An 11,389-nucleotide genomic window follows, 5' to 3' on the forward strand; every position below is an offset into this window, starting at 1 on the left:
GGTGTGCTACAGAGAACCAGCCCATTTGCCCACTCCACAGAGTGACTCAAAGTTGTTTGTGGTTTTTTTTTCCCTTTCTCTCTCTCTCTATTCAACAAATAGCTGTTGAGCTTGGTCTAGAAGGCAGGAGAACCGGGATTCTGACCTTGCTGATAATACCTGCCCTGCCTGGCTTGCTCACTTTTGTGAGAATCCAATCAGGTCACCTGTGAGGGGATTGTAAACTGTAAAGGGTTGCACAAATGGTGGAATTAGACCACACACAGGGCCGTGTCCTAGGCCCCCAACCTCAGGGAGCTCATAGTCAAGTAAAAGCTGCCTTTGGCATAAAAATCGGTACAAGCAAGTGTTTAAGGCTTGTATTATGGGAATTCAGAGAAGAGAGTGGGATTTAGGAATTCTTTCACTTGGTAAGCATTTATTGAGCACCTGCTGTGTACTGAGCACTGTTCTGGGCTCTAAGGATAAAGCAGTGAACTTGACAGTGTCAGTCCATGCTTTTGCAGAGCTTCAATGGTCGGAGAGGAGACCATCAGCTACTAAGTAAACATAGTATCAGGTGGTGATGAGAGCTGTGGAGGAAACTCAGGGTGAGGGAATTGGCAGGCAGATTAGGGAAGTCGGGCTCCACAGAGGGCTAATTTAGAAAGTAACATTTGATCAGAGGGAAGCACAAGAACCAGCCAAGGGCACAGACCCAATGGGGACAGCCCCTGGTGTGTTCACGGACCAAGGTGATCAAGGTGGCTGGCCCAGATTGAGCAGGAGACCAGCAGAAGCCAAGGTCAGAGAGACACCAAGCTGTGACGGGATCAGGCCTGGGCTCGAGAAGGATCGGGAGGCTGCTGCGTCCCGAAGGGACTGTAAGGGGCTAGGGCCAGTAGAAAGCTATTTAAGGCATGTATTCCTTAAAAAGCACTTAAATGGGGTTTGTTATATGCTGAACACTGTTAAGCACTTTACAAATAGTAATTCATTTAATCCTGAAAACAGAGGCCGGAAGAGGTACACTGAAAGTCACATAGCAGGGAGCGGAAGGTGCTTACACCAGGGTAGTAGGCGCAGAAGTGGCAAGGGAAAATCCCATTCTGGATATTTGTTGGTGGCTTGGTGGTGGGCGTGAGAAGGAAGGAGTCAGGGATGATGCGAAGATGTTTAGTTTGATCAACACCGAAAGAATTTGCCATTTGTTGGTCTGTGGAAGATTACAGGAGAAGCAGGGTTTGTTTTTGTTTGGTTTTGTTTTGGTGGGGGAGGATAAGAGTCAGTTTGGGGCAAGTTCTGTCTGAGATGCCTATTGGAGATGGGCGTGGAAATGTCTAGTAAGTAATCGGACACAGAAGTCTGTAGCTGGGGAAGAGTTGCTATGAGAACTGTCAGCTAATGATATTTTAAGGTACCTAAGGGTGTAAGACATCTAGATGAGTTCACTTAGAAGGTGAATGGAGAGGGAAGAGGTCGAGGTGGTAAAGAGGAACCAGCAAGGAGACGGAGAAGGCATGACCTGGGAGGTAGGAAGAGGACCAAGAGAAGTTAGTATCCCCCCTTGAAGCCAGGGGATCAGGGCATGAGGGAAAGGTTTGGGAAAGAAAGAACCCTTGAACCGTTTATTTGTAGAAAATAAGATTGACAGGAAACCTTGCTGTTCAAAATGCATTACCTGTATATTCTCATCTGATCCTTACTGTGAGATCAGTGCTATTCGTCCCATTTCACAGATGAGGGAACAGAGCCACACAGAGGTTAAGTCACTTGCTCGAGATCACTTGACTAATGAGTTCAAAGCCAGCCAAAGCCCACATGCATAACCCTAGGTCTGATCCCGTTGTTTCCCTGCTCGAAATGTTAAGTTCCCTGCTCTGAAAGTTAAGTTATAGAATAGGGCCCAGGGGCAGGCTACACCATCTCTCTCATGCAGTCCCGTTTCTGCTTCTTTGGATGCACCTGCTACATTCCTTCTTTGTGGCCCTGCATTCTCAGCTTGCTTATAGCACTATTCCCTCAACATTTAAGCCTGCTTGGGGTCCATCCTGGTGGTCTCTGTCCCTTTCTCTGCATCAGCTTGCTCTATTAACCGGCAAATTATTTTTGTGTTTCGTAGTTCAAATCCCAACAGCATCCAATGGCCCCATCTCATGTGTTAACGATGACAGCTCATTGGAAAGGTTCCGAGCTGGTCCACAGAATGGGTCCCCACAGGTTGGACGCCACCCATGACCACTCAACCATTGCCACGCGCACGGGGACCATGGGCCTTAAACATGGCTGCCTACCAGGGGCTGTGGGTAGGCAGACAGGCACCATAAATATTTTTAGTACTGTTTCTCCTCCCCTCCTCTTTCAAAAACCCAACCCCCCTTGAAGTTCATACTATTGTATTTTCCACCTGCCACTCCTCCTTTTTGCTCTCATGAACTAACCTCCACTCCTGTACATTTTTTTATGACTTCAGCATCCATACACTTAATCCGTCAGAAATAGTATTGACTCCTCACTGATTTCTTCCCTACCAATGAGTTTTTCCTTCCTTCCACCCCGGGTACCCACTCCCATGGTCTTACCCTGGACTTGCTCTCACCCATAATTGCACTGTCTCAGAAAACACAATCTCAAATATCTCAAGTCTGACTTTAACCTCATTACTCTAGTACCCCACGCAGACATTTCTTCAACCTCGTCAAGCCCTGCAAATCATTGACTCTGCCAGATCCTTGTTTTATCCTCCCTCTCATGCTCACTTCCCTCCTCACCCGGCTTAGTGATGATCGCTACACTCGCCTCCTTGCAAAAACCATTAAGCCTTTGCCCTCTCTTTTCCTCTGACTTGTGCAACTCTAGTTAAGCCCAGCTATTCTCCTACACCCTGCCTGCATCGGAACATCTGAACATTGCTGGGAAATGGAAAGTGACCAGTGTCACTTTAGTTTGATGTCCACAGATTCCAAATGACCCCTGGCTAGCAATCCTCCTCGACTTCCCCACCATATTCAGTTCCCCTTGCTCCTCTGCTAGGGTGACCTTTCAGTCTTCCACCCTGTCCCCTTCTCATGCTTTACTCAAAACAGATGCACTTGCCTCATACTTCACAGACTCGAGAGAATCAATCAGAACCCTCTGCTCTGCACCTTACCCACGTTCTCTGCCTTCTGGCTTTGGAATGAAGGGTTTGTGCACCTATCAGAGCTGATGTCTCCACTTGCACCCTGGATTCCTCTTTCCTTAATCATCAGTTTCTCCCTCTATACTGGATCATTCCCACCCACTTAACATAACACACCCCAATATCTTGTATTCTAAAATAAAAGTTTTGGGGCTCCTGGGTGGCTCAGTTGTTAAGCATCTGCCTTTGGCCCAGGGCGTGATCCCAGGGTCCTGGAATCGAGCCTCACATCAGGCTCCTCCGCTGGAAGCCTGCTTCTTCCTCTCCCACTCCCCCTGCTTGTGTACCCTCTCTTGCTGGCTGTCTCTCTTTGTCAAATAAAATCTTTTTAAAAAGATAATAAATAAAAGTTTCAACAACAAAAATCTCCTTGATCCCAAGTCACCTTACAGCCACCTCCCCATTTGTTTGCTCCCCTTCACATCAAAACGTTGTGAGAGCTGTCTGCTGTTCACACATCAGCTTCAATTTCTCAGATCAGTCTGGGCCCAGCTTCTGCCTCCACCCACCGCCTGGAAACTCCATGTTGCGGAAGCCAGTGGTCACTATGCGGTCTTAGCTCACAGCTAACCCCTTGGTGTTTGCTGCGTTGGCCACTCTCCTTGATGCCCCTCTCTTTTTTTTTTTTTTAGATTTTATTTATTTATTTGACAGAGATAGAGACAGCCAGCGAGAGAGGGAACACAAGCAGGAGGAGTGGGAGAAGAAGAAGCAGGCTCATAGCGGAGGAGCCTGATGTGGGGCTCGATCCCATAATGCCGGGATCACGCCCTGAGCTGAAGGCAGACGCCCAACCGCTGTGCCACCCAGGCGCCCCTTGATGCACCTCTCTTGGTGGTCTCGCTTCCTCTGAGTTTCCTTTGACGACTCCCTTTCTGTATCTAAATGCTCTTTTGGTGACTATGGGTCTTTAGCACCTAGAACATAATAGGTGTTCAGTGGAGGTCAAAGAAATGAGATCATCATATTGACATCATAGGATGGATTATTGTGTGAATACACGGACCAAGAACGACCAATAAAGCATGGTTACTTTTATTTTTTTTATTTTTTTTAAATTTCTTTATTTGACAGAGATAGAGACAGCCAGCGAGAGAGGGAACACAAGCAGGGGGAGTGGGAGAGGAAGAAGCAGGCTCATAGAGGAAGAGCCTGATGTGGGGCTCGATCCCATAACGCCGGGATCACGCCCTGAGCCGAAGGCAGACGCCCAACCGCTGTGCCACCCAGGCGCCCCTTGATGCACCTCTCTTGGTGGTCTCGCTTCCTCTGAGTTTCCTTTGACGACTCCCTTTCTGTATCTAAATGCTCTTTTGGTGACTATGGGTCTTTAGCACCTAGAACATAATAGGTGTTCAGTGGAGGTCAAAGAAATGAGATCATCATATTGACATCATAGGATGGATTATTGTGTGAATACACGGACCAAGAACGACCAATAAAGCATGGTTACTTTTATTTTTTTTATTTTTTTTAAATTTCTTTATTTGACAGAGATAGAGACAGCCAGCGAGAGAGGGAACACAAGCAGGGGGAGTGGGAGAGGAAGAAGCAGGCTCATAGAGGAAGAGCCTGATGTGGGGCTCGATCCCATAACGCCGGGATCACGCCCTGAGCCGAAGGCAGACGCCCAACCGCTGTGCCACCCAGGCGCCCCAAGCATGGTTACTTTTAAATGAGTGTTTACTATGGGCTAAGCTCTTTCCGTGTATTGCCTCACTGATTCCTTCCAACAATCCTTTATTGTTATTTTATAGAAAAGGAAGCAGAGGCTTAGAAATGACTTGCCTAAGGTCACACAGACAATGCACGGATGAATCCCTCCTCACTCTGGTCTTTCTGACTCAGAGTCTATTCTGAGAATCACTAAATTGGGGTCATACGTAGGAAAGTGCTTTGTTGGTGCCAAAAGATGATGCCACTACATCCCAGCACATAGCAAGGCAACTTACGCATAGTGGGTGTCCATAAGGGTTTGCTGAATTCAGACAGGGTGGGAGGGAGGCCCCGAACCAAATTGTACCATCACCCAGGGAAAGAAGAACAATCCTGAGAATCTCAGAGAAACTGCCTTCCACTGTATGCTGAATCTTTTGTGACGCTCATCGGGACACATTAAAGCAGGCATTACCCAGAAGCTTGCCCAACATGGCTTCTCTTTTTCCTTCTTCAATTAAGTTCCCACAGCTGGAAATGTTGGGTTCATAAAGGCACACGATCCTAGGGGGCTGGGGCTCACTCAGCAACTAAATCACCTCTGATTTAACAAGCCTGGGCGTGCTTCCTGAGTTGGGGATCTTCTTGGATTACTAACAGTGGTTTTAGATGTTTTACCATGTCTTTGGAGACACAAGAGAACCCTAGAATTAGCTTTTAACCCCTCATCATGCTGAATTCTATAGACAACAGGGGTAAACCACATTCCTTGAATATCCTACAGTTTCAGTGGGATTCAAGGATCTTGTTACCAAGAGTATCAGAAGGAAGGAACGCCACCTGGTGATTCCACCTTCCCCATCATTCAGCTGGCTCAGAGATCACTTCTGGGCTATCTCCCACTTATGTATACTCTCTCTTTTCTACAACTCAACCCTTTCTCATTCTCAGACCTTTAGTTTGGGTAGAGTTGAGCCCACTCCCTGCTCCAGAGGGGAGAATTCTGATTGGCTGAAGCCAAAGGATTGGCCTTGGCCATACTTATTAGTTTGGAGATGGGCCCTTACCCTAAGTTGGGCCACAGTGCTTTCTGCAGAACAATAATCATAATAAACTTGCATGAAGGGAGTTGGTCCATCAAGTAAGTTTGGGAAATGCTGTAGACAATATTTCCTCTTGGGGATTCTATGTTCGCAGGACCCTTACACTTCAATCATGGCGTCTCTTCACGGATTGTTCAGTTACTCCCTCTCAACTAGGTGATCGCTGTGCTTTTAAACATACCTAAGTGACTCCCATCTTACGTTTAAGGGGAAAAAAAAGAAAAGAAAAAGCCTACATGAGGGGGCGCCTGGGTGGCACAGCGGTTAAGCGTCTGCCTTCGGCTCAGGGCGTGATCCCGGCGTTACGGGATCGAGCCCCACATCAGGCTCCTCTGCTATGAGCCTGCTTCTTCCTCTCCCACTCCCCTGCTGTGTTCCCTCTCTCTCTGGCTGTCTATCTCTGTCACATAAATAAATTAAAAAAAAAAATCTTAAAAAAAAAAAAAAAAAAGAAAAAGAAAAAGCCTACATGAATGCCACACCCCCTCTAGCCTACTGAGCATCTCCTGCCTCCCACAGCTACACAGCTGTCAGGATTTCCTCTCCCCACTTCCTAACTTTCCATTCTCTTCCATCACTCCTCCACTGAAATGCCCCCAAGGTCACCATACCTCCACGTCAAAACCACGTGGGCTTTGCTCAATCCTCACCCCCTCTGACTCCCCAGGATCATTTGATACTGTTGGTCACTTCTTTCTCCTTGAAGCACCTTCTTCCATTGGCTTCCATGACATCTCGGAACTCTCCTGGTCTTGATCCTACCTCTATGACTGTTCTTTCTCTGTTCTTTTGCAGACTCATTCTCTTCTACACAACCACTAAATGACAGGGTCCCTTGAGGCTCAACTGTGGGCTCTCTCCTCTTATTTTGTGCCCTCTCCTTCGACAATCTCAACCATGCTCCTGGCCTCAGTCATGAGCCCGTCCCTGAAGCTGGCAGGGATGGGGACCTGATCGTGGGGGAGGGGAACTGTTTCCCTGGTGATGAGGGGAAATTGGGGTACTGTTACAGAAAGAAAAAGAAAAAGGGATACTGGGGAATAGGAAAAAAAAAAAAACAACGAAAAATGGTCATACAGCCATACATTCTGGGTAAGCTCATGCCAAGCAGTGAAACAGGCTCCTTTTGGGTCTCAGAAATTTCTAGTCATTGGAACCCTAAGCAGGACTGGGAACAGGCAAAACAAAATCCTGATTTCCTCTGAAGACAGAACACTGTGTGGTTTATAGAGGAGGCAGTCTTGGCTAGACAGCTTAGATCAACTTTTTCCACCCCTTAGCATCTTGAAAGAACATGTAGCAAGAAGTGGGAAGGTAAACAGACACTAGCAATCCACTTCTTTTTAACACATCCCCAAAGTCAGTGCCAAGAGGATATTTTAGTCTGAGGTTAGACACCATCATCTTAGGGCTTTTTTTTGGCTTTTCTAGTAGGTACCTGGGAGAACTCACAGCTGCCTTCTGCGGGACCAGACCTATTTGTATTCTGACCATCTGTGGGGTCTTGCTCAGTTACAGAAAGGCCTCTCACATGTGGGCCAGCTGTTGGACTTTTTATATGCATATTTGGGAGAATTCATGTTTAGTTTATTAAGCTGGCCAGCCAGCAGCCCACCATGCTTGGGATGGGCCTCTGCAGTGTGTCTGAAGCTGACCCTTCTTCCATGTAGTTTTCCTTGACGATCCCCTCAAAAGCCGAGTTCGGGGCCTCCTGCTCTGTACTTTGTACTTTGTACTCTGAAACCTTGTACTTTGAATGCTTTTATATTTGCAATTTGCCCTCACTACTTTCTGGGCTCCTCGAAGCAGAGGCTGTGAGTCCCCTCACTGACAACTAGCACACATAGTACCTGAGACTTGATACTCTGAACGAAGCCCGTCAGACGGTGAGCCAGAGAACCTCCAAGCACAGTTGTTCCGGTTGCAAACCTCAACTCCTCCAAAGCACTCATCCCCCATTCCAATCAGACACTGCAGTGTTGCAAATAAAACTAAACCAGACACAGAACTGACGTAGGAGCTGGTGTAGTGGCAGGACTGCGGGACCAGGCTAGTGAAATGTTGGAATAATGAATCAGAACAACAACCAACTGAAAATCAAATATTTAAAAATACCATTTACCAGGGCGCCTGGCTGGCTCAGACAGTACGGCCCATGACTCTTGATCTCAGGGTCGTGAGTTCGAGCGCCATATCGGGTACAGAAATTACTTAAATAAATAAACAGGCAAACAAACCATTTACTGGGGCGCCTGGGCGGTGCAGCTGGTTGAGCAACTGACTCTTGGTTTCAGCTCAGGTCGTGATCTCAGGGTCGTGAGATCGAGCCCCATGTTGGGCTCTATGCTCAGTGCAGTGTCTGCTTAGCTTACGATTCTCTTCTCCCTCTACTCCTCCCCTTATGCTCGCTCTCACTCTCTCTCAAATAAATAAATTAATCTTTTTAAAAAGAACATTTACCATAACATCAAAACACAAAAAACAGGGATCCATTGAATTAAAGATGCACGAGTTCTGTGTACCCTGAAAACTAGAAAACATTGCTGAGAGAAATTAAGTGGCTAAATAAATAGATGTACCCTATTCATGGATTGGAAGACCCAGTATTGTTAAGATGTTCATTCTGATGATCTATAGATTGAGGGCAATTCAATTAAAAATCCCAGCAGGTTTTTTTTTTTCCCCTAGAAATTGACAAGCCAGTTTTCAAATGTATATGGAGGGACACCCAGGTGGCTCAGTCATTAAACATCTGACTCTTGATTTTGGCTCAGGTCATGATCTTGGGGTCCAGGAATCAAGCCCCGCTTCATGCTCAATGGGGAGTCTGCTTGAGGGTTCTCTCTCTCCCTCTCCCTCTGCCCCTCCCCCCACTCGTTCTTGCTTCCTCGCTCTCTCTAAAATAAATAAATTAATCTTTAAAAAAAAAAAGAACAAATCAACTAGGTTTTTAAAAAATGGTATATAGAAATGCAAAGATATTAGAATCTTGAGGAAGGAAAATAAAAGTTAGAGGGTGTAAGCTTCGTGATTTCAAGACCTACCATACAGCTGCAGAAATTGAAACAGTGTGTCGTTGGCAGAAGGAAAGAACACAGATCAATGACCCAGAAGAGTCCAAAATTAGATTCCACACAAACACATTCAAATAATTTTGACGAAAATGCCAATGTAATTCAACCAGTGAAGAGCAGTGTTTTCAGTAAAGGATGTCAGAACAACTGAAGATCCATGTAGAAAACAATGATTCTTTTTCATTTTCTTAAAGATTTATTTATTTATTTAAGAGAGAGAGAGCACGCATGTGCAAGCAGGGGGAGAGGGAAAAAGAGAATCTCAAGCGGACTCCCCGCTAAGCCTGGAGCCCCACACGGGGCTCCATCTCACGGCCCTGAGATCATGACCTGAGCCGAAACCAAGAGTCGGACACTTAACCGACTGAGCCCCCCTGGTACCCTGAAAACAATGAACCTTGACCCATACCTCACACCATACATAAACATAAACTCAAAATGCACATAGACCTGGGGCGCCTGGCTGGCTTGGTTGGAGGAGCGTGCAACCCCTGATCTCAGGGTTGTGGGTTTGAGCCCCACGTTGGGTGTAGAGATTACTTAAAAATGAAATCTTTAAAAAAAAATCTAAAAGTATCAAACTTCTAGAAGAAAGCATGAGGGAATCTTCACGACATTTGGTAGGCAGAAGTATTTTAGGGTTAGAAAGTGCACTAGCTACAAAAGACCCAATAAATCAGACCTGATTAAAATAAAACAATCCTGCTTTTCCAAAGATACCACTGAAGAAAAGAATTTCAGAGCCATGTGAAGCATTATTTAACCTCATAGAGGACTTTAAATTTTTTTCAAAGAAAATGACATTCTCTTCACTAACACAAACTTCAATCCTTCTAAATAAACAAACACAAATGTTATCTTTCTTTTTTGTTCAAGGGAATCAATGGAGTGCATAGCATAAAAGGAACTTTACTGAGACTGTTGACTCCTAGGACCAGGCTAGACCTGGTGACCTATTGATCTAAGGCAATTCATGCCATGATAGTCAGAAAGACTCCAGATTTTGGCCAAAAAGTTCAAAGGCGGAGAAGTGATGGCAAGTATCTGGCCCAGCAGGTCAAGTGACTGAAAGTAGGGCAAATGAATCACCAAGTCTGAAGGCAGGTCCATGGGGGACAAAATACAAAGGACAGAAGCAGAGGGCATGATGCATCAGGTCGATTCGGCACAGGGGCAGAGCAATGCCGGTAGCGATGTTGTCCATTTCCAACATTCATTGGTGCTGCCTGTTTTACAGCTGAGAACAGCCAGACAGGATCAGATATACTTGATCTGAGGCCGCAAGGTCTGGCCCCATTTAAAACGTATATGGATTGGGAAACTCTGATTGCCAGATTTCTCTGTCAGACAGCACTTCCTGGACACCTGCCATTACAGTTCTGTTGGGCTTCACCTGGATGACTTTTCACCCTCTGCCCTGTGTGTATGTGTATCCTGTGTGTATGTGTACCCAGTGTGTATGTACACCCTGTGTGTGTACCCTGTGTGCGTGTATCCTGTGTATATACCCTGTGTGTATGTACACCCTGTGTGTGTGTGTACCCTGTGTGTATGTACACCCTGTGTGTGTGTACCCTGTGTGTATGTACACCCTGTGTATATGTGTACCCAGCATGTATTCTGCATGTGCAGGCCACATGTTCACCTTTTCCACTTCTTCTTCCTGGGTGCATACATAGTCTGTGTTTCCCAGCACCCCTTGAGGGAGGGTGTGGTCATGTGACTGGGGTTTGTCCTATGGAATGTGAGGAAGTGCCCTGAGCCACCTCCAGGTATGGCCATAAACTGCCGCCGGTGACCTGTGCCATATTCTCAATCTCTCTCTGTTCATCTGCTAGCTGAATGCAGAGGACGTGAGGGAGGACACCAAGGTGGAAGAAGCCAGCATCCCCTCCCAACACAGTCCACTGAAACATCCGATCAGGCTGTATCAGGGAGAAAACAAACCCGTGTGGTCATAAGCCACTAAGAGTTGGGGGCTGTTTGTTTCAGCAGCCAGCATTATCCTGACTAATACAGGTCCAAAGAGCTCCCCGTGATAGCTTTCAATATAGCAGGAAATGATTGGGACGACCAATTGAAACAGGATTTCCCTGAAAGTGGGAAGGTTCCATAGGTATCTCAAGGTAGAGCCAGGGCACGGGACAAAGATGACATGGCTACACGGATGGTGAGCCAGGGTTTGAACAGAGTTCTGTCTCACCCCAAAGCCTATGCCTTTCTCCCTCTTCCATATCACCCCAAAACAAAAAGGTGTCTAGATGTTTTGAGTGGTGATCATAACAAGGATAGACTCTAGGGTTCTGTATCATTTACTCTCTGGCACATTTGTGCTATATATTATCGCAAAGTTTCCACTACTTGCCACGATCCAGTGAGGTTCACTCTAAGGACAC

Source organism: Ailuropoda melanoleuca, chromosome 2, assembly GCF_002007445.2.
Source record: "Ailuropoda melanoleuca isolate Jingjing chromosome 2, ASM200744v2, whole genome shotgun sequence".
Classification (NCBI taxonomy): domain Eukaryota; kingdom Metazoa; phylum Chordata; class Mammalia; order Carnivora; family Ursidae; genus Ailuropoda; species Ailuropoda melanoleuca.